Source organism: Ctenocephalides felis, unplaced genomic scaffold (genome assembly GCF_003426905.1).
Source record: "Ctenocephalides felis isolate EL2017-DRISC unplaced genomic scaffold, ASM342690v1 CF-g0.4_SCAFFOLD_01170, whole genome shotgun sequence".
NCBI classification, from domain to species: Eukaryota; Metazoa; Arthropoda; class Insecta; order Siphonaptera; family Pulicidae; genus Ctenocephalides; species Ctenocephalides felis.
Genome location: NW_020537324.1, coordinates 9,051,061 through 9,077,163, shown reverse-complemented (window position 1 = coordinate 9,077,163; position 26,103 = coordinate 9,051,061). Strand labels below are relative to the sequence as shown.

Below are 26,103 nucleotides of genomic sequence, written 5' to 3'. Positions count from 1 at the left end.
TCGTCTAGATGGTCAAACTTTGTGTGGGATAGAGTTGATAGTTAATACGAACTTCTCGAAATATTATAGGCTTATGAGAAGTTATATAGTTTATAAAAATTTAATTTTTATTAGAATTCAATTAAAAAATTAGTAGAAAACTCAGAAGTATTGCAACATTTCCAATTTCTAATTGAATTATGAACTTTTGATAGAACTGGATGACACTTCAGTACATTTTTTGAATGAATTTATTTCGACATTGATATATATTGAGAATATTAAATTTAAAGTTTAAGGACTCACTTAGATCCTAAAAAACTTGCATAAATTGTGACATTATCTTTGACTGTCCTACAAAATTCATTTATGGTTTTAATGAACAAAAAATAAAAAAAACATTAACCACCATAACCAAAAAATGCTTACAGCGTAGGTTGTACTTGAGCTTATAGTTTTCAATGGAATAAATAAATTCATTTATTTCATGACGATTACAATCAATCCTATCACTGCATTTAGCCTATATATATATATATATATATATATATATATATATATATATATATTATAGTATTTATTTTAACTGATGTTTATAATGTTGATTATCGAAATATCTGTATCACTGATGATGGCATGAAATTGTTTGCAAAACGCATAGAGATTGAAATTTTCTAAATTCTTCTGTTCTTTGTTTGAAAATTAAGTATCTCAGACTTTTATACATATAACTGAAGAAACTTTATCTTCCAATAAAACGTAAAAAAATGACTGATTGCAAGTTTTATATATTGCAGAGGATATATATAACATGAATTAATTAATCATATTAGTTTGGTTAGGAGTTGTTTATCTTACAGAACATCGACTTACTGTTCATCAAATAATGTATATTTGAATTTGTAGTAGGACAAATTTTTTGTCTCACTAAGAGGTCTTGATTTATTAAATTTAAAGTACATTTTACCGATTGCTTATTTTTTCTATTTTTGGCTGTGCAACTTGTGATAGTCTAAGGAAAATCGACGATTTATATATATAATTCGTCAGTCAACCCGTTGCTTGCCATTTTTCATATACCAGTCTACCACATGTATGTGTAAAAACTAATAGGAATGTATAATAAAGAGAGAGAACCATAGCATTCTAGATCCTCCCTCTCATAAAGTAATGCCTAACTGCGATTTCTGTAGGGACAAGAGGCAAGAGATAAGCGGAGATGCACATATACGTACACATACACATACATGCAAACTAATAGAAAAATATAATTTAGAAAGAGATATGATTCTCTTTCTAAATTAAACTTTTCTATTAGTATTCTAGATCCTCCCCCATGAAGTAATGCCTAACTGCGGTTTCGGTGGGGGTAAGAGATAAGCGAAATGAGAAGTCGGTATTAAATCCAAACTGTATTGAGCCCGACTTACTCAGACAAAAGACCCAGCCTGGGATGTCTATACGCGTTTCCTTCGCTTTACAAAAAAAAAAAACATATATAAAAACTGTGTTGTAGTTGGAAAGTTCTCAAACCACCCTCGTATTTCAAAATTTAATTGTTTTAAATTAAACCACTCTTGGTAAGTCTTTAAAATTTCAGAAAATTTGGGAAAACTATGAACTCTAAGAACTATAAAAAACGATCAACAACGACTTCACGCCTTAGGATAGAGTTAAAACTTGTTGAGTAAGTGAACTCCTCAACTGCCTAGTTAAATATTGAACGTTTAAATTAACACAATTCAATGTGTATTAACAGCTACGTTCTTGTAAATAATGATCAAACCAAATTAATCTCAGTTGGCTCTTTGCTATCCAATCTAATCAGAAGCGATACATTATCGGTGATCTAATTCTCGATATGCATAATTTTGTACTAATCCGCGTTGAACCAATGGTATTTGCCTACACATGTTTGCAGAGTTCATGTTGGGAGTGTCATATGCTTTACATTCACATTGTTTATACACATAATGGTATAATATGGGCTACCAAGTTGTTGAAAGGCCATGACACACAATAGAGATGCCACCGCACGTTAACTTTAGCGCATTCACACCGGGGCCGAGAGTTTCGTGGCTGTCGGTAGTGCTGTTCGTTGCTGCTTTTTGTAGCTTAGACAGATAGAAGCGCATACGATTAACGGGAGGCACTCATTAAATTTACAGACAACGGTCGCTCGACAGTAAAACGTCCCTACCAATGCACTGGCAAGGATATCAAAGTTTTGTTGTGAAAGACGAACAATTAAACCATGTGGTATAAATGTAAATTGTGGTGTAAATGTAAAAAATGTGGACAGGTAGACAGGTAAACTGATGGACAAGTAGACTAGTAAATATGTGGACAGGCAGAAAGGTGAAGTGATGAACAAATTGACTGGTAAATATGTAGACAGGCAGACAGGTAAACAGTTAGATTGGTAAACAGCTAGAAAAGCAGTCATGCAGGCTGGTACACACTTTAAATTTGATAATAAAAAAGTGTATCAAATTTCATTGAAAATTGTTCAAGTTATTCAACATTTCCATTGACCACATATAAATGGCGCACCCAGTAGATAGATTTAGCATTGGCCACATAATGACGATTTTTCGTAATTCACCATTATAATTTCTAAATAAACAAGTATGACAAACAAATAGCTCTGCTCATTCTACGCCTTACACCAAACATCATTTCAATTAATTTAATCCTCCACTAATATGGCAAACGGCATGCGAATATTGTCGAGTTGAAACTCTCGGCGCATTTCCAACTGGAAAGCTTATAGTCAAACGCTTAACATCAATGCGTTAAACCCATATAATGTTGAGGCTTGCAGTATGCGTATTATAATCTAAGGATTGAGAGCTGTTGAACCACAGCACTAAATTGTAAATGCTTTCAGTAATAGAAACTAAGCAATTGTAGATCGAAGACTTAGACACGAATCACAACAATCTACATAACACTTATACGGAAAATTTGTTTGGTAGTGAAAATTCTATCAGTTTTGTTTTTTTTAATGTTGTCTAATATTAGAGAGGCTAGCTTAGAATAGTGGATTAGACCTTTGCTGGAGATTGATTTGTTTATGGCCCAATATTTAATTTTTGAATAACAAAATGTTGGGCGTTAAGCATTACCCAGAGTAAATTAAAATTACGTACATCAATAATATTTATTACTTCTATGCTCAAAGGAAATAACAGCGAATCGAAGCTATCTTCGGCTGTTTTGCATCATCCCATGAAGAGCTCAGACATAGTTTCGGCTCTGAATACAAATAGAAATGGAAACGTTTAAGGGAGCTCGGTTGAGCTGCTATTCCCGATCCTCGTATCATTTGGAATCGATGCACATTGTGTACGAAATGCGATGAACCACCACAATGTTAATTGTCATTCGATTAAAGCGAGTCGATTTCGATTGGTGACGATTGTGGAAACTGAGATGCGTCCGTATGCAAACGCTATTACATTACGAAAGGTGCTCGTGATAAGTTTTTATGGTAAAATGGATTTAATTAAATTTTAATTAATGGTATATTGATTTTCAGAACCTAAATCAACGGATGAACACTGATTAATACTGGTTAATATAATGCTGGTACAAATTTTTATATTGACCATTGTTATGGAAAATAATTTAATCATCCTTAGAAATTTTACATCCCAATTGTATCTTCCGCCTGTAGCTACCATATCTCCTGATAATATTTTCTGCGTTCTATCTGCATTTTCCTTTGTGTATTTCATTTCATAAAAAAACGTCATTGTATACATCGCAATTAAATACTTCAAACAGAAACGTTATCCTATTCAAATAACAAGGATTTTTTCATCAAAATAAAAACAAAACATCATAAATAAATATTTGCATCCACCGACCTGTTTATACCCACCGAGCATGGTACAAATACATTGCTGATAAAACTAGGAAATCTAATTATCCGTTCGGTACGAGAGATTCCACACATTTCTCCTCACGCGATTAAATCATCCCCGAGTTTCTATTCAAAAAACAAGTTCAAACAAGGAATCTCATCAGATTGCTGGCTCGGATACGATGGATGTTTGTCCAAGGTAATGAGTCTTCAGAGCTCCGTCGCGCTGTGCAACTCTTTGAGAAATACCGATGCTAAACTATTAACCAAGAACTGAGATCTGAGCCAGAGGCCGCATTTAATACGTCCAGCTGAAATGCAAAGATTTAAATAATCGTACTGCAGTGAGGAATTTGTAATGTCATTTGAAATTACAATACACTTTTGCTCAAGGAATTTCCAATAATCAGCAGCTATCAGATTTTTATACTGCTACATCAAGTGAAGTTGAGGAGAAGTATCATCTTAGCAAGTCATAAAACTCTTACTTGGATCATAAATTTTTTGGGGCAAAAATATTCTTGCTTTTATTTTCAGGATTGACCATTCTCCAACATCATAGCAAACATGTTTCTGAATTGCCTTTTAATTCTTATTGTACCATTTTAATAAAAGAATGACTATTTCCTCATTTATTCCTTTTATCCCCTTGGTTGAAAATACTACGTCACTAATTAATTTTTACATTAAAGCACGGTTTGCGCCACACAATTTCATTTGAAAAGTTTTGCACCAGCCCCGCCATTCGATTACCGTCATTCTAGTTGGATTTTAATATAAGCGTCTCTTTCATAACTTTATTCCTAACTTTAACAACGATCTATTAGAGTGGAAAGCAATTGAATCAAGTTTTAACTTTCAATAATAACTTCGCAATTTGATCATGGCGCCTTTGAATAGATTAATTCAACTATATATGTGGAGATTAACAATGAAATAGGAAATAGTTTCCTAACAATACAGGAGAACGACACAGAAGACATGGAAACACTTTTGCTTAAACAGTTTCACATAATTGGCATTGGAACCTGGACATAACAATGATCTCAATATTTTAAATACTAGTAGTAACACAACGATTTATATTTATTCAAATCCGTGCAATGGAAAATCTTTATTAGTAAGACCATTATAAATTAGATATATTTTATGACTGCAAGACACATTTATAAAGAATGCCTAATTCACGTTTATTATCAGACTATTATGTACAACAAATATATCTCGAATTAACTACACGATAATATTTTATGTTGCTTTCCGGAATGGCGTATTAAAACAAGTATCTATAATGCGAAATGTAATTTTGTCATGATGATGCGCGCAATAAAACAAATATTATGTTATGGTACCTACGCTTTGCAAACTTTATGTTCATTTAGTATTTATTACAGGCAAGGCTTCGTGGGTATTTTCGAGTGTAAACTCGATGTCTTTATAAATTATTTGTTAATTCCCTTAAAAACATTGGAATTAATAAATACGTATATGTATAATATTCTACTTCATTAGACTAGACTTCGTTAAGTATGTGAAATCCTCTTATCAGTTTAAATATAAAGCTTATGCGGATAATGGTACTTCAGCTCTGCTTTTGCAAAGATTATTATAATAAATTTGTTTTGTCGCAGATATTATGGGCAACGTCTATATGCAGAACGACGGCGTTTGTGTATTAAGCTTTCATGTGGGTGCGCGATGAATTATGGGATTTGAGGGTAAATATGTAAAATGCGCCAAAACGAGGCGAAAAATAATAATTGAGGTTGGTCGGAGTTACATATATGACGTGAGAAAATTGGTATTTAGATTAATATGTGAAATATTCAATGTATACTATCGTATCTCTGTAAACGCGGTATTGTCTAAAAGTACATGGCGTCTCCACCGTAACAAAGCTCTAAGAGCTTTTTCTTTATATTTAACCTATTTTAGATTATTCAATTTTGACTTTATAATCATTCTATTAACCAGTAATTTTAATGAATTTTTAAGGTATATCTTTTACAAAATTTATCAAAATTGTGAAATTTAGATCACAATTAACAAGGATAATAAATAAAACATGTACTTAATTAAATAAAAATTATGTAACAATAAAGTAATCACTTATTATAAATAATTATATATACTAGAAGCATGTTTCTTTTATGGGTTGGTCAACAGTTACAGTTATAAAAAAGTTCTTATATTTGTTTCGTACCTGTTTCTGCTTCTCACGCACCTTTTCTTCCTAATTACTTTTCATATATTTTTGTTCATTACTACCGTATTTATAATGCTATGCGTCTTATTAATACTCGATGTAATAACTCAGAACAATATCTTATATTTTTTATTACACAATTACATTTTTCTACTCTCGAGCGGACAGCAGTCTGCGCCTAGTGAGCAAAAGAGAAAAATAAACGGAACAAGCGAACGGCCGACGCGCCATTAACAAAGCCAGAACTCATTCGCTACGGCCTCATAACTCGTGAGCACTCTCGGCATCCCTTTCTGGTATTAGATAGAACACTAGTAACCAAATTAGGGATCTAAGGGTTACGGATTTATTTGTTAAAAAACTGAGGCAATTGGCAGTATAGTTGTTCACATTTTCTTGCGCCTGCTGCTTCATTTAGAAAAACAATTTTATATAAGGAAACTTTAGATATTTTTGAAAAGTCATGCTTAAGCCAATTTGGGTACATGGAATTTAATTCTGGATTGATATATTGTAAACAAATGTATAGAGGTCTCAAAACAAACTTAACAGCTTTACAGGGTAATTCTGACGACTTGGAGAAGTTTTATTGGTTAATATAAGAAAACTACTCACAAGAAGTTATATGTACGAGTCAAAAAGGTTCAACATGCATCTAATGTATAAACTTATCTTTAACCACGAAGTTGTCCAGTGTTCTTCATATTCATTACAATAATTCTGATACACCTTCAACGCTTTTGCACTGTGCGGCATCCTTCTTCGGTTTAGAGCCATTCATGTTAAAATGATAAGAATACCTTAGATAATAAGAGAGCTCTTAATTTTTTCTCAGTTTTGGTAATCTGCTATATTTAGACAGCATGCGGCTTGAGTTTTATGTCCCTCAGCTCTCTCTCTACGTGGCGGCCGTGCCGTCGGAATTACGCGGGAATTTCAAATTAGGCCACGTGAATTATTAGCAGAATATTTGCACGCTAAAAGTCGAGCTCGCTCTCATGTTAGATAGATTTCAGTGATAAAGATGCATGAACAAAACACGCGCCGCACAGAGTTCTATTCGAAATCTATTCGTTGCATTTGTGTGGTGTGCAAAGCGCGACCAATTTACGGTGTACTGTTCTGTTTGGCTTTTTGAAATAGCTTTTTGCAAATGTTGACTTTGCTAGGGGGTAATAGATACACAGAAATATATGAAATGGATATAAGCTGTGTTATTTTAAGATTATAATGCAGTAGGTAATGTTTGTTGCTAAGTTGTTGCACTAAAAGCTCACGTTTGAAATTAAATGTTAAGGAGTATCTTTAACCCCGAAAATAAATAAATGAACATGTGGAAGTGTATTTTTAAATAGTAAATCAAGTTATTAATGTACAACAATTTCAATTATGATGCAAAAATTCTTAAAATTTATATCATTGTCATTAAACACATTTAGATATCTAATACACTTTTCAGTTCAAACATACAACAATCAAAATGCTCTAAGAACTTGCGTATGTATGCATGTATATAGTGTGTATATTTTCGTGTGTATGTATATATCTTTGTGTTTGTATCATACGTTTTCTATATCTTCGTCTCAAAAATTATAAATAAAACGTATGAGCATTATAGGTCTTTACTGCATAATAAATAACGAATTTTTACTCGAAATGTTACGAATTCGCGTTTATGTTCGCTTTAGAGTACTTTTGCAAATGTACATTTACCTTTTTATGAGGAACTATGATGATGCTCAAATGAAAATAATCCACTCATAAAATTGTTATATCGTTTATAAGTTTATGTGCACACATTAAATTTAAAAATACTTACCTTTACGAGACTTGGTAAAAATTCTTAAATTTTTAAACTTAAATTGTCCAAGGACAAAAAAAACTTTTTGAAGTTTTTAAATCATTAAACATTTTTATTATAAATGATCCATAATTTATGATAATGCTTATTATTATTTTATTTTAATAAATGATTACAATAATATGTATAGATGTGTCACAATGTTGTCACAAAAATCAAGTTCTATTACATTTGCGAAACTAGAAATGCATTAAACTGTCTTGATACGATGTGCAGCATATATACAAAATCAAGATTTAATGCTATTAGTCTCTATACTAAACACTGCTAGCTGTCGGAATAAATCATCTCGTATGGTTTATATGCAAATATTAAGTAAGGTTATTGCATAAGGTGAACTTCCATAGTTGGAGAACATTGTGATAAGATTCTATCCTTAAATAGATGCATATGTAATACTTGATTAGATTTATGTAAAATTTAAACATAAAATATACATATCATTATTTAGAAAGTTATAAATATTTAGAATTAACACAAGAGGTCCCAAATGCAATGCCTCGTGCAATTATTAAAAAGAGTAGAGCACAAATATTTAGAATTAACACAAGAGGTCCGAAATGCAATGCCTCGTGCAATTATTAAAAAGAGTAGAGCACTGTGCCGCATTATTAATATTTTTAAATCAATATTTTAATTATAGTGATGAGGATGAGTGAGTTTTGATTTGTTTAATTTGTTGCACTCACACATTTTCTTTAGCGGGAAATCATGTTCAATATATACTTTTTTAATCATTTACGTAATTTATTTACGTAATAATAAATAATTATTATTCATAAATATTTTATTTTCTTTGATTAACTTTAATGTTTCATATTTCAAATATTTTATTTTCTTTATAAATACTTCCTTTCTTTTTATACATGACAATTCTAAAAATAAATCTTGTCAGAATTTCATTATTTTGGCGTTTGTAGCATGATTCAGATCGAGTGCAGACAAAAAGATCAGTGGTTTTCCTTTTTTAATTTAACAATGCTCTTTGATCCATATATACATAACAGATGTCTTCTGTTTTTGTATTCCTTTAATTTGTATGAAAAACCTGAGTAAATTTCTGTTGGAATAACGAGGTCCGAGTAAAAAGCGCTTATGCAACACAACAGCTTTATTTATATTTTCCAATAAAATATAAGTGATAGCCAATTTTATAGATATCATTTTTGCAAAAAAAGCAGAAGTTTGTACTGATTATTATACAGCAGCATATATTTTTGATATTCTGATATGGAATATTCCGAAGGTTACTCATTTTAGATGAATCTGCATATATAAAACTCATAAGAATGTAATTTGTGATGCATCTGATTGAGATGTAAACTTTGGTATTATAATTATAGAACAACATAGCATTTATAAATGATCTAATGCTTCTGCTTGGGTCCATTTTAGGTCCATTTTATACAAAAGTATGTAAGTTATATAGTCATCTGATTGAGATCTAAGATTCTAGTAAATTAACCAAGATGTTAAAAAAGTATTATTATTATTAAGAGCTTATACATTTCATATATGTTCACAAATAGCTCATTTCAATAAGTTTGATAGAATTATTCTGGGTAACATAAATTATATGTAGAATATTATTCACTTCAGGTCCATCTATATGTATAAAATTACATATGTCTCATAATTCTTATTATTTGTTAACTAATTTTTGAATAAACTTTTGTCGAATGTTCTGCCAAATTTTTCCCGAGCTTTTCGTAAACTTTCGATATGGTTTTGCGGCCTTTGCTGTATGTGCATCATAGAATTCTCCTCGATTCGTCAGAGCATCGCGCAGCCGGTTGGCGGCCCGTATTTACCTTGTGGCAAATTGATACCCGCTGCTTCTTGTTCAAACATCGAAAGATATATATATTGGAAATCCGATTTGTGAAGTGTCTACTGAAAATAAAGATTTCCAAATGCTATTCCTCGATTCTTCTACTTGTTTCCTTCTTTGCTCCGATGTTGGAAAACTCGCGTAACAAGTTAGCAAAACTTTTTTTATATCATCTGCTTAGTTAGTTTTTTGTAAACAAGCCCTCGTTTCCGATATTAGAGCGAGGAAAAGTTTCAGAAGCGTCGTGTAAGTCTTGGATGGTAGATTTCGAAGAGGTTTCTGATTTTTTATTAATGTTTACTTTAATAGACATTTTATGCATACTATGAAAGGAAATATATAAATTTACAAGGGTTAAAATATTTGCTGTAATGCATCTGAAGAAATCAGAAATTGATAAGTTTACACTTAGAGTGACCTAATTTTGTGCTGATATAAAAAGTTAATAGGTCTTTGAGAAAAATATATAAAAATACATTGCTCACAATAAAAGAGAAGCGCATTTATTTTATTTTCTGTGAGAAACGTTCAATATACGTGATCGTATATTTTGAAGAGGTTTCCGATTTTTTATTAACGCTTACTTCAATAGAGATTTTATATATGCTTTGGACAAAAATAATTTCGTTAGTTTTTTGAACATATTTCTTTAACATTTAAATAATATTTTTATGGGTACTCTATTCAAAAAATTGTTTTCGTGCATGAAAAGTTGAAAGGGTTATATGAAATATTTGCTAGGCTGGATGTATAAGAAGCAAAATTAAAATTTGCTTCTGAACTATTAATATAAAGTATTAATAGTTCTTTCAGAAATATGTAAAAGTATATGCTCGCCAAAGAACTATTTTACAGTAACAAAAATGTGCATTTATTTTATTTTTTGCTTATACGTTGGTTTTAAAAGAAGTTATCTATTTTTTATTTACCTTCATTTTAATAGACATTTTACGTATATTTTAGCATCAAATAATTTGTTGATTTATCTATATAATATAGTGAAGAATTATTTAGATATTATTTGCATGCATGTTTAAAATAATTGTTAGAGTGTCTCTTAAAAAGTCAATAATAATAAGGTATAGAGTGTCCTAATTTTATCTGTAAAAAATTAATAGTTTTTCAAAAAAGCACCTAAAAGTACATTGCTCGCAAAGTACAATTTCACAATGAAAGAAAAGAACATCTCTTCTATTTTCTGGATGAAACGTTCAATAGACGTGAATGTGTTTGATGTTTTGAATATTTTGTCTTCAAAAGAAACTACAATCGCTTTTAATATCTATGATATTAAATACAAAACGAATCTAGGCTATGTGAAAACGTACATATGCAAAACAATTAATTTAAATTGCTATTATTGTTTTTCGAAATTGATTCATTTATTACATGCTATGTTCTCAAGTAGGTATTTAATAATATTTGTTTTTCCATAGATATAAAATTAGTGAATTTAATTTAATTGCGGTTTTTTTTATGATACCTGTGGAATGTTGTATGAATTGTTTAATAAACTATTTAATTACTAGGTATGGTTTTGCGTTTATAAATCAATTTGTTGGAAAAAGTTTAGTATCAGTGGTTATTCGTAATTCCATAGCAATACGTAAATTCGAAATGCTGAAGATTAAAATAAACACAGAATCCGTTAATGACGAACTGCGTTTCGAACAACACTCGTTTGCGGTTACCGTGTATACTAAATAAATTGATGTATTGAAAGAATTCATTCCATGGTATATTTGGTGAAAAATACGGTCTGTACAATTTCGGCGGCATTTCAATGAAGTGTTTACTTTAAACTTCATTTATTTAGTCCATACAGCAATATATTTCAGCGAGTACGCGTAATTTGAAAAAAATCTGTATGAAAAAGAAAATTTTTGAAAAAGATAACCAAAAATCGCTGACTATGAGAAAAGCTAGTAAGGTAAAATATATAGGATATCATAGTAACCACAGATGTATTATCAATGGGAAAAGATATTTATAAAGTTTATTATATTTGCTCTCTGATACAAGTAGGTGGAGGTAACTGGGAACGGTTGTGCCATTCTTTTAACTTCCCATAGTGTAAGTTATTATAGTAGTCGCAAAATCAAGAATGATTCAATGATTCTTTTTATATCTTTACGTTTCAGAAGTTTTTGAACATTTTGGCATACCTTAGAAAAAAACGATGTTTGTGTGTATGTGTTCAGATACAAATTTTGGGCGACGGTTTCAGGAACATCGTTAGTTCGATCATCTTAATGATTCGAAGAACATTCGATTTTTATTGATGAGGAGACGTGCTGTTTAGTTTTTCGACAAGACAGGTTTGAAGATACGGGGCAAAAAGTGCTAAAAATCATGATTCAGCTTTTAAGAGAAAGGAGCGTTCAATTTCTATAATTCAAAAAACATTTTACTTGTACTGACAAAGTAAAGAAATTATTAAATTATTCGGAAGACAGGTCTAGGTCTAGTTTCTGAGTAAAAAAATGCCATTTGAAGGTCAAAAATGATCATAAGCTATATGTACATCTTTAAACACACATGCACATCTAAAAAATTGAATCTTTTTAAAAAAAATGATTTTTGGTACGACAAGTTCCAGCAATTTGCTTTAAGTCACGATGCCATACATTACTAGTTTGACATGTATTTCATTTTACCATGTTAATGTAGGGCGCAGACTTGATGCAATAATGGAAACTTGTTCGAACAAACGTACTTCTTCCTTTATACCCTATCTTAAATTCAGTATAGGTAGACTGTCGCTACGGTACAAAGCAATAGGCTTTGTTAATGGAAAAAAGTTTAAAAATAATTTCAATTGTTTTTTGCTTTAAATTGGGCCAGAGTACGGCAGCTACAGTCTACCTATACTGAATTTAAGATAGGGTCCAAAGGAAGAAGTACGTTTGTTCGAACAAGTTTCCATGTGGGTTTAGATACAAATTTCCAAGAACAAGTTTCCTTTGTTGCATCAAGTCTGCGCCCTACATTAACATGATAAAATGTAATGCTTATCAAACTAGTGATGTTCGGCATTGTATCTTAAAGCAAATTACTGGAACTTGCCATGCCAAAAAACTTTTTTTTAAATATTAAATTTTTTAGATGTGAATGTGTGTTTAAAGATGTGCATATGGCTTATGAGCATGTTCTGCCAGGAGGCTATAAGTTGGAATAGATTCACAACTACCTGAATCTGTCCATATGATACATCTATCCCATTATATCAATAATTGAATTAGTTATTTAGTTTGATTTGCGCTGATAGCAATTTGAGATTACGGCACAGTATCGTTTTACGGTCATCTGAAATATGAATAGTTAACGCGCTATCGATCAGATGTCTTCCGGTAATATTCCGGGTCGTGTAACGTTATCAATATGATAGTTCAATTACCGGAGACAGAACAATTATGTCGTTAGAATAATTAGTTCCTGTCAGTGAAGACATATACCCATGTGGGCACAGGCTCTGCAGAGCGTTTATTGTGCAAGTGAACACTCTGTAACAGAAATGACATATTGCAGAGAGGCTCGGTACTTCGAAGTTGCATTTGAGGGATGACTAGATTGCATTCGTAATAAACATTTTTTATGAATAGTGGAGAATAATAGTCAAGTGCTTCAGAACGACAGATATTATTGTTAGCATTTTTACTCTCCAGGAATATCAAGCAAATTTGTTGAAGTGGCATGAGCTTTATGGGGAACTCGATTTTAGTAATCAGACTTCTAGAAATGTAAAAGAAAATGTTTTCATCATTTACGATTTTTTTCGACCTCCGTACACACAGCACTTAATGTGGATGTCGATCATGGACGACATTCGTGTCCATGTCGAGCGGATGTCGTCCATGGGCGACAAATTATCTATAACTTGAAGTTTGAATTGCAGTTAGAATTAAAGTTATATTTTACTGTTAATGACTTTCTTGCTTTTATGTTAACAATTTATTGTATAAATAAATAATTTTTTTTATCGAGGATGAGGCTTAAGTTTATCACATCTGCTTTTGGATTATTCAAATGAATCTTTCTAATATCGTACTGTCTTTTAGTGTTTCCAATAGAGATGGGCTTATCATATCCGAAGCCGGATCGACTCGAATTTGACTCCGCTTCACGGAGGAGTTATATTCGCTTAACAACTCCACCACTCTGACAACTTTGGGACCGAAATACTCGATACAAATGTGTTCTATAGTGCGTTGTTTATGCATCTAAGGATTGACAAGTCCTTACCATTTAATTTTTTTAAATTAAAATAAAAATTTATGAAAATAAAAATAAAATAAATATAAAATTTATGAATAAAATCAAATTAAAAAATATCAATAAAATAATTTTACATCATTATATCATTGTGTAAAAGTAATAATATAATACTAACTATCTTTTGCTGCTTAAATACATTTGACGTCACTGATATATTTTACACTCTAAAGTATTGTTATTTTAGGCTATGGAAAAACAGATTAAATGTATTTTGTTTCGTGTATTGTATATTCCTGATTGCCGTCATTCACGGCCAAAGATTGACGTAGTAGTAATATGACCCCTTACTATTCAATAAATTATACATTGGAGCTATTCACACTTGAACACAATTTTATTGTTATGTATATTTGAACTAATATTTTTGTATTTTCTGAAAAAAACGTATACCTAAAAAGTCACAAAACTGCCTGTGAGACGAGAAAGCGACAGCTTTCTTCCCAAAGCAAAAACGCAGTAACAAATTTAGTACCAGTTTAGGGAAGTCGGATATGACAAATCCGGCCAGGGAAGAGTTGTGTCTGAGTGATAAATCCGGAGTGAGTTACCCATCTCTAGTTTCCAATCATCTATCACAATGATTGATATTTCTTTTAAAAATTCATTACCAAATTCTTTCCGACGTTAATTGTGACTGATACCTTGACATAGATACCGATGTCTTCTGCTGAAAATCTTCAGCTCGGGAACATATTTTTGTCATTGTCACTCCGGTAACTCTAAGCCAGAGCACACGACACGTCACCTCGGGCACTCTCGTAATATCATTTGATACCGCACAGTTACGTAACTGTTACATTTGCGGTGTCGCGCTGCGGCGGAGTACTGACGATGTTTAGTACTCTGCTATTTCTGATGTACTCGCTTAGTGCTGAAACACTCACCGCAAAAAGTGCACTTGGTTTAAAATATTATCCTGATTTATAGAGTGGCTCTTATGCACTAAGAGTGTTAAAGTTGGAGTAAATCCTAATGAAAGTTTACTTATTAAACATATACATAGTAAGCGTCACTGTTATAAGATGGTGAAACGAAAATAGTAAAACTCGTAATGAATAAACAATGTTCATATTAAAGGAACAATGTAATCCAGATAATTTTTTTTAGAACCTTGTACCTTGTAACTTGGGTAAAATCATCATTGTAAATACAGAATATCAGAACCTTTTCATTTGCGCATTTCTGGTCCTTTAGAGGTCCCGGATTCGATCCTCGAGGAGTCTGAGGTCAAGAAGTAGTGACATAGATTTTTACTTCGAAAAATAGATAGCAATATTGTGACAAGTGGGGGTTGAAGTCGCTTTCTAGGGTATTGCAATGGCTGCCAAATATTATATTTTAGCATTGACACCCCATTACGAAGGGTTACCTCAACTCTCCAGTCGCCCGCTAAAGTACCTGTAATTACCTGTGGGGGTTAGTAGCTACTATGCGAATGAAACCAAGATTACTTTAATAACTAAATCTATTTAATAATTAATCATACATTTCGCATGTATTTGTGGAACATGACTGTACTTGCATACGGTCCTGTTCCCTAACTAATTTTCCAGTTTCCAAGTGAAAATAGCTCTCATCCGGCATTGCTGCAGCAAACAATATTCGCTCTTACGAAATTTTAATAATAAAATTTATCGTGCAGAGACAACTGTTTGGGTTACCATCTCTAAAATAGAAGTAGTGTCAAGTCAAATCAGGCCAACAACTTATATGAAAATTTTATCATTGAAAATATAACTATTGTTAGTTTTTGAAAATAATGGTTTAACGAAATTTATGAATTTTGCATTTTAACAAAATTATAAACACTAAACTATAATTTGCTTTAATCTACAATAACATGTTCATTGTTTTATTATCAAAATACAAAATGTATATTACAGTTAAGTATTCTTATTAGGTTAAGAGGCGTCCATTAATCACGTATTCGTTTTTTTAAGGATTTTTGGACCCCCCTCTCTTCGTTTTGGTGTTATTCAAAATTACCACCCCTCCACCACCAAAGTTCATGGGTTTTTCCAGATACGAGAAAAAAATATAAAATTTATGATTTTTTTTTGAAAATGTTTGGATTTAAAAAAAAAATCGGGTAAAAAATGAATACATCTGATATATTACTTTACCCCTACCTCCTGCACGTGATATTTTGTGATTTTGTGTCCAACCCCTCCTCTCCCTAAAAAGTTCACGTGATTAATGGAAGCTCCCATATGTCTATGATCAAAACATGGAAATGAGATGGAAACTCCCAGTTTTATGATCAAAACTAAATTTTATGTGTGTATAAGCTAGTTTGTTTGAGAAAGCAAAACAATGAGATTAACTTAAATAAATTTATAATTTTAATTTTTGTCTATAAAAAAATGCAATGTTTAAAATAAGTTTTGATCATCTTAAATGAATTTCTACTTTTAATTTTTGTTTATAAAAAAATGCATTATATAAAATAAGTTTTTTTTTATTTTAATTTTTTATTTAATAATATTTATTTATATTTAATCATAAAAATATTAATACAATACATTTTAATATTTTTATGATTTATTGAATGTGTTTGATATTAAATTTCATTAGTTCAATGTGTTTGTTATTCATCATATTAAAAACTGATAGAAAGGGCTTTTGTCTAGTGATTTTTGTTTAGCACGATTTTTCCATATAGAGTGAATTTTATAAGTGTTGCACGTTTTCATGGAATCTTCCTTGTAAAGCGCAGAATAGTTGTGTGATAAATATCTTTATATGCATTGTCAACCTTTTCTCGGTGCATCCATCGAGAAATTCACACCACTAATTTTAATATAATGTAATAACATTCATTGTAATTCGAGTAAGATCGATCCATTCTGATATTTAAGCTTCACTAGTTAGATTGTTGCAGTGACGTATTATACAAACATTGTAACCATATAGCACACCGGATATCTCATGCATACAGAGAATAATTAATTATAGTAGCGTCTGATCTCAACCACAAATACCGCCGAACGCTTAGGTACGATCAACAACATGTAATAGTTTATTATGAACGATGACGCTTTATAATGTTTACGATGCACCACACTGTGCAATCGCTTGAAAATATGTATCAGCCAACAAGTTGTATGATCAAGGAATTAAATTTCATATGGGGCATAATTATAATTTATACATGGAGTTACACAGGATTTATTTGAAGTACTTTTTTTTGATAACGAAGGAAATGGCTTTGTGCATCTCAGACTAGTTCTTTTGTCTGAGTATGTCGGGCTCAATATTAAAATATTATATTACTAAAGAAAAATTATAGGTGCTATATAATTAAAAGGTACAAAATTAAATATGAATCTACAATACTAAAGTAGCTAAATGTTATCATTGGATAAATTGGGGTTTAGCTTGAGCTATCTTTCCAAGTTCGCTTGCTAACTGTCTTTCCTAGTTCACTTGCTTCAGAATGGGCGTTGATTCTGTTATTTTTAATAGTAAATGCTATTAGAAGACAACCCTATGTGCTATCCATATTTCCAAGTAAATTTTAATATCACTACTATTTTACATCTGACTACTCCAGTTAGATATAGAATCTAGAACTTAGGTTTGATATTTCATAGCTCCTACTATGAAACTACTATTTTATGAAAGAGTCCACAAAGGGTGAATGATCATTAATCCTTTTATTAAAATTAAATAGTTACAAAATAGATATGAGCATGATGGATTTCAATAATATATTAAGTTTGCAGTATTCTACCATTCTATAATCAAACAGATTTATTCCTCCTTCGCAAATTAGGTTTAACGTTTTAAAAGTGTGAAGATCTGCATAATACAATTTAAATATTATCCCGCCATAAATTATTCTAGTGCTGGCTGAATATTTCCTTAGATTTACTATGACATTACTTGATAGGACTGGTGTATTATATCATTGCAAGTTTATGTAAAAGAACGTGCCTCCTGCAGGAAGAATAATCCTCACGTCTTTCCGCGAGCGAACTGAGAATTAATGAAATATACAGATGTGATCCTGGTAACGCTATTATATTTTTATAAGTTCAAATTTGAAATAAAATTTTTACTGAGTGCTATTAAATATGAAGTTTTGAGCTCACAGTAATAAGATGATTTATTGTAAAATATTATTATATGGTACTTTATGAAATGCTTTACTCATATTTTAACAGCATAACCTTGAGGTGTTTGCCTGAAACTCCTCCTTAGATTATATTTTTATATGGGTGAATTATTCATAATTGATCATTTTCATTATTAGAATATATCCAATAGTGCTGATAAATTATTTGATACAAGCAATGCCAGGGAAGTGCCAGATTAATTTATATGTTCATATATTATTTATATATTCATATTTAGTTATACTGTTTTGTATAACATGCTAAACAAATTTATTTACAGCTAAATTATTTAAAAATTTATAATATGCAACTGATTGTTCAAACATATTTGCGCATAACACAAGTATAATTTTCTTATTTAAAGTTTAGGCTGAACCTAATCTTTCACCGAAATTGAGCAACAGCAGTGCGAGTAATAGCCATATTATTATACCGAAATATATTATTCTTGCTCTGTCAATATTTAAATTACATTTTCTAGTTTATATGCTAATATAGGCATCGCATGGGAAGAACTTGGAAGAAAATAATGTCCTTATATTGCGTACATAATTCTAATTCTCAATACAGCTCTGTCCTTCCGCGTTTTTTGGCATCGGGGTGTAGCAAAGCAAATGAGCGTAACGGAGGCGCCGCGTCGTTCTAAAAAGCCTGGCTTGATTTTTAACGCTTGCCTTCTAATTACCGCAGTAAATCTCGTAGTTATTTAAAGTGAAATCATTAAGTAGAGACCTTCCATTGCCCTAGAGAGCGTATCTGGTACTGCTTGGAAGGCATTACTAGAATACTAATGCGGCCTTTCTGATATGTTACCCTCCGGGTCAAGACGTATTGACCGCGTGTAGTTGAATTATTCGTGTAATATTGTTGTAGGATTAGTTGTGCGCGCACGTGATCATACACACCGGTCAAAGTATAACACGAGAGCGTGTTAAGTTTTTCTGAATAAATATGCATGATCGGAATACTCAAGAATTTGGGGAAATATCAATATCGCGAAAAGAATGTGCTTCGTGATTAGAAAATTGAATTATCAAAGTATTTTTCTATGAGATATATTTGAAATACTAATTAGTTAGTATTAAGCAATAGTCCTTCGATCCGGTTTGGCTGAGAACCTATCTAACATCTATTTTTTATACCCTAAGTGGCAACTCTTAGGGATACTCTTTTTTAAATTTTGTTGAATAAATTTATTTTGTATGACAGTTTTTTGTAAAGTTTGTAATTAATTAGAAGTAACATACAAACCTAAAATTTTACCCTCCTACAAACGCCTATTTCGCAATGAACATTTTAGTAATAGAATCATATTTCACAACGCTTTAAGACTGTGCTTGATTTTTTGCTGAATAATTAATTTAGATTCTGTTGAGGTTATAGATAAGCAGAAATTTTACTTAAAAATCAATTTAATTTTATCAAGGGTTGTCTCCTCCTCCTATTCTACCATTGTACAAATATTTCCCGTGCGCACAAACAGTACAAAATTTATGAACGGTTTGCATAAAGAGCAAATTTAGCAAAAATAAATGTAGAGATTGAATATCAAGATCTGTAGATGCAAAAATTTTTGATAGAGAACTAAGAATCATAAAATCCATGGCAAATCTGTACAATTGTACACATGGTGTTTGAAAACTCAATCGTTTTTGCTCTGCAATTTGAAAATTAATTATTTAATGAACAGCGCGGTACTAATATGACAAAACATTGGCTCTCTAAATATGCTAAATCAATATAAATAAAATCAGTTTTAAATTAGTATGCATATGCGGAAACATTAATATGTGGCATGCCGTGTAAACCATCCATATATTTTGTTTTTGCTGCTTCCATTACTTATGTACCACCGTTTGCCGGGTTGGCTAATATATATATATATATATATATATATATATATACTAGCCGACCGTAAAATTAGTTTGACAGTGATATACTATTTATTGACATGTGACTTTAGCAATTCCATTATACCAGCATCGACAGCTCAAGTATTACTACTCTATGTATGATTAATAAAGCATTACAATACGTATACAGTTCCATCTTGCTCTTTTGAGACCTCATCGGCTTTTGCTGATTTCACACGGACCGTTCCATCCATAATCTATTTACTACAAGAACGACGTCGCATAAGAAAACGATCCGCTAGAGCGCACCGTCGTTTCGGAGCCATTGTTTAGCATGCCGTTGCTAATTTCGTCCGCAGCAATGAGTTTTGATTCCTATGGTGTACTAATACCATCCCTTTTAGACCCTCCGGCGGCTATATAGTGGGTACGGGTACCGCACGCACGCCGCTAGCAGCAACGAACGGTCTCTTTTACTTGACGCTCTCCTAACCGAATGCGGCACGGCGTCTTGTTCATCCGGGGGCGACCGAGATTTCGAGAATGTCACAGAAGATTTGCTTACAACGCGCGACGATTTATTGGCGAATAAATGTGTTTTAACTTGCTGCCGACTTGATGCCCTTTGATTTAGCGTCGCAGCCAACGGAGCGCGCCGCTTTATTGGACGAGATCGCCCGTTCTTGTTTAAATATACATAAATACCCTAGAAAATGGAAACTATAGGGAAAAGAGATAAAATTTTCTTTTGTTTTAACCTGCACTTATCTCAAATATGAACATGTACAAAATTTCAATGTAGTTGAAAATATATCATTTCATACTGTTAGCATTGGAAATATTTAGATCAGGGATTTCCATTGCAACTTTCAAGGGGTCCACAGCAGAAAAAACAAAATTTGGGGGTCCACAAAATAAAAATGAGGGTCAATTGAGCGCGGAGCCAGCCACCCATCAACCTCGTATATCTCAGAAACTATTGAATGTTCCGACTTTAATTTTGGTTGCAATCTTGGTAAAGTATAGTAACAATATTGTCAAGTTTCATCAAAATCGCAAATCGCATTTTTGAGAACATACCATCTGTTTAAATGTTAGTATTGAGCGCGGAGCCAGCCATCGATCAACCTCGCATGTCTCATAAACTATTGAATGTTCCAACTTTAAATTTTAATTACAATCTTGGTAAAGTATAGTAACAATGTGTGTCAACTTTCATCAAAATCGAATCGTATTGAGTAATTATATTGAGTATTGAGAGCGGAGCCAGCCACCCATAAACATCGCATATCATAAAAACTATTGAATTACCAACTTTAAATTTTGGTCACAAAAATTAAAAAAAACAAAATTGCTTCCCCTTTTACCCTATTTTCTTGATCTGTTTCCCAGCGAATTGCACAAAAAAAAATTGCCAAAAAATGTTTTTTCTTAGTAACTCTACGGATTTATTGAGTGAAATATATCGTTTCCAGATATTTGATGGGTAGTTGTAATTTTAGTATCAAGCATAGCGAAGATTCGATTTAAACCTATACTTTTTGAGAACGCAGCACAATTTGGGCCGAAAATTGATTTTATAAAAACCCGGATCACCAGATGGAAATCCGTGACTGTTCCAGCAAAACGGGTACGTGTGGTCACTTTAATATAGAGGATCCATAACAAAACAAAAAACATTGCAAGGGGTCCACGGCACAAGCAAGTTTGGAAACCTATGATTTAGATCATTAATGAATTTTGTTGAAGTTGTTCTAAATATATGAAAATTTTATTTAAGATTTTAAATTTTTATATTTTTTCACATTACAGGATATAGGCACATGTGATTTGAGCAGTATATGAAATATCAATATCGTTATTAGTTAGATACTAATTATGGAAGTTCAGTTTCTTATAGAGATGTTATTCGAAAGAGTTTATGTTTTTACGAAAAATTTCGACTTGCTAATTTTGTTTTCTCGATGCTGCAAGTTATTCTTGATTGTTCAAGACCAACATAAATTTTGAGACTAAGATTTCTATTCCGTCTTAAAATAGACCGATGTTATGCAAGGCTATGCTATTTAGCAGTTTTCATATAAAGTGGTACTGAAAACTCAAAACCCTATGTGATTGCTGTGCAGTCAGGCGTTTAAGATAGAAAACCTAACCTAGAAAACGCTCAATTGTTAAAAACACGATGATATAATAACTGCATCTTTGAGATATGACTTGATAACATATGAGTGAAGTTGTATTTTATGTGTAAAATACCTGATCGCATAGCAACCACATGGCGAAACGCATGCAAAATAAGAATATAACAAAGTCCCCACGTAACATTGCTATATTTTATGGCAGAATCAGCCTCTATATTTCAATTTTCATAAAGACGATTCTAAGATTTTGGTATCTAGTAGAAATTTTCCGCAAAATCTGATTTATCGCCGGCTACGCATCATTAAGCATTAACTCTTCGTGATAATTTGACACGTAGTTAGTGAGACAGAACGATACTGGTCGAGCTTTAAAGCTCTCCTCTATAACATTGTTGCTTTCGTAGCCGCCCCCGTGCTTGCGAAGAGTTGTATGTCATTCGTCTGGATTAGGTAAGTACGGTTTTGGACTTACGGATTAAGCCGCAGCGCCGCAGCGCCGCGCAGCTCCATGCCGGCGTTACGCTTACAAATGACCGTACTAAGGATACTTAAACGCTACAAGGATTTACTTCTTACTAACCCTATACGCCATTGTGCTTGCCTGCTCTCTACCACGCATTGTTTGAGTGGCTTATGTAAAACGTTCTATAAATAATATTTATCTTAACAATATGGATGAATCAGGTGTGCTTTATTAAGCTGAAATGTCTTGGTGCCGGCGTATGTAGGCAAGATTGATGTGAGCTTTGCCGTGTTGTTAATATCGGTTAAATCACGTTACATCATTAGTGAATACACATTTCGATATGATATAGACAAACACATACAACTATTTTTCTAAGGTATTCCAAAATGTTCAGAAAGTTTTTAAACGTTAAGATATATAAAAAAAATAATTTTCGTTTTCTTTTTCTAATACTCTAACTTATTCTACGAAAGATTTTTAACTTCCCGTAGGGATGCCGTAGGGTAAGTTATAGTAATCGCAAAAAAATCGAAAATGAACATTGTTATATATCTGTACGTTTCAAAGGTTTCTGAACATTTTGGCATACCGTGTGTGTGCGTGTGTGTGTGTGCGGATGCAAAAATTCGTCGACGATTTCGGGAACACCGATCAGCCGATTTAAATACTTCAAATAACATTCGATTCATATTGATAAGGAGACGTGCTGATTAGTTTTTGGCGAAGGCAGGTTTAGCCGCTCCGAAGATACGGGGCAAAACTGCCAAAAACGGTAACTCAGTATTTAAGAGAACGGAGCGTCTAATAAAAAAAAGTAGAAAAAATATCACTTGGCGGTCAAAAATGATCATTAGACATATGCACATCAATTTATCAGATATGTTATAGAGATTTTAGCAATAAGTATAATTTTTTTTTGCATGTTAATGGGTTCCGTACCAATGTTTATTCGTTAGACGGCTACGCGGCGCTTGCGCGCTTATACATTTTGTCTCTATGCATTTAAAGCAGTACGATTGCTTAAAAAAAAGTTCAGAATTTCCAAAATATGTCAAAATAAAGAAAACTTTTTTTTTCAAAAATTTTTTTTTGTAAAAAAAGTAATTTTTTGTCAAATTCCTAGTTTCTCAAAAATCAAATTTTTTCGAAGTAAAATTTTTTAAAAAATGTTAATCGTTTTTAAAAAAATAATAATATTTGGTCCGGGAAGTTCCAGCAATTTGCCTTAAGGCTGGGCCATGCGCCCCACTAGTTTTTTGTTATTTTGAAGTGAAGATTTTTTTGTTCATTTTAGAAACTGCAAAATTTTGCAAGCGAATATCTCGAAAACTAATAGAGTAATTGTCATAAAATTTCTATAGAATTTTACTTACTTCATAATTTATAAACACTATGGCTTTCATCGAAATCCGAGCTACTAGGATTTTTTATTCAAAAAATTTGTAGTGGTTTTGATAAGGCTATTTATCGAGTTTTCAGCGAATTCAATCCAGAAAACATATGAGAATTAAAATAACTCTTTTTTTGTTATTTCTGGCTATAAGCCCTACATTTAATTTTGTAGTTTTGAAGTTTTTTTTTGCTCTTTTTAAACACTGCAAAAGTCTGAGAGCGAATATCTTGAAAATTAATACAACTTATCATACAATGTTTATAGATTTACACAGGTTTGATAGAAAATTATAGAATAATACATGTTCGATACCCATACTCAGTTTTAGTGACATCAGTTGTTACTTGCAAATGTTATCTACATTTGCAAGTAACAATAAAGTAAAAAGTAATATGTTTCAAATGTAAATGACCCTTACCTGGAATTACTGCACTAATGATAAAATCATTAGTATTACAGAAAAATACTGTAATAATAAAATTGATAACATGGACATAGGACAATCGTGTTGGTTGCCAACTATAAGAATCCACAGTTTCCATAAAATTTTACAGTTTGGATGTTAGCAGAATTTTTAAAGAAATTCATTTCTTGCTTAGCAACAGAATTGTAATTTTTGTACCATTTAAAAAACTTACTTACTTTTCGATCAACTTCGTCGACTGATATTTACCCATCAGGTAACTTCTTCGTCTACTGAAGTTTACCTACTGGGTAATACGTCGCAATTCATTGATTGTGGCAAAATTCAGTTTGAACATTTACCACCGGTGTGTGTATATGTGTTGTGTGTGTATTTAATTGAGCGGTTACGTAGCAACGACATAAGTGAGCATGTTTAGGATGCTGCTCCTCGCAACGGACTACATCTGCATCTATTTATTGTTAACCTAGTGCGCCTGTAAGTTGTGACAAGTACACGGCATCGGTCTGAAATGCTCGTATGTGCTGCTCCTGCTGCTCCACTCGTATGGTTAAGACCCTGGATTTAACTCACTCACATGGATGCCTCGTACAATGGGCTCTCTGATGGGATTGAAGCCTTTTATGTCCAATATACGATTCTCATGGATTCTTTTTCATAAACGATTACATAAAATGAAAAAAAAATCACAACAAATTTTTACTTCACAATATTGCTATTGGATTTTTTACACTTATCGAAGAATCTTTAATTGACAGATCTGCTGGACTATACGGTTATGTATACGGATTTTGCATGGATCAACCGATTTGAATGATTCAAAAAACTTTCGATTCCTATTGATAGGGAGAAGAGCTGATTAGTTTTTGGTAAAGGCAGGTCCAGCCGTTTTGGAGATACGGAGCAAAGGGTGCAGAAAATAGAAATCGACTTTTTGAGAGAACGGAGTATCCGATTTGAATGATCTAAAAAACATTCAATTAGTAATGATTGGGAGAAGTGTTTATTAGTTTTTGGCGAAGGCAGGCCCAGCCATTTTAAAGATACGAAGCTAAATATGTAAAAAATGGCAGTTTTTAAGAGAAGTAGGCGTCCAATTTAAATTATTCAAAGAACTTTCTGCTTGTCTTAACAAAATAATTGATTTTGAAAAAAAAAATTGTTTCAACTTTTTTTTTTTCAAAAAAAATTTGTTTGTATATCGAAAATAATTCAGATTTTATTTTTAATTCTGACTATAGTTCTAATATACTTTAAACAAATAATTTCAACTTTGCAATTCAGTTTATATAATTCTTATAAATATTAGACAATGTTACAATATTATTAATAATCTATTTGAAAACATTCAGTATTCCTCGAACATTTCGTTACGGTACGGGAAGTTCCAGAAATTTGCTTTAAGGCACGATGCCATACACCCCACTAGTTTCATACTAATTTTGTATGATTTAAAATAAAACTACCCAACTTATCTGTTTCCTGAAATTTTACTCAACCTGTAGACGACTCTCTTGGGGATGATGAAAATATATAAAAATATTTTTAATGATTATTGTTGATTTTCTGATTGTTGTTATATTAGAGGATTTTCAGAAATAAGGCTTATTTTATATGGATTCAGAAATAACAGTTATTATACATAGATTTTGAAATGCTTGAAGTGCATAGACAGATATCTAAATATG

At 31.9% G+C, this 26,103-nt stretch overlaps 1 protein-coding gene across 2 annotated transcripts in view; it reads left to right on the top strand.

The window, feature by feature from the left end:
- LOC113368157 overlaps window positions 1–26,103 on the top strand; it is a 501,979-nt gene that overhangs the window by 442,287 nt on the left and 33,589 nt on the right. The window lies entirely within an intron of this gene.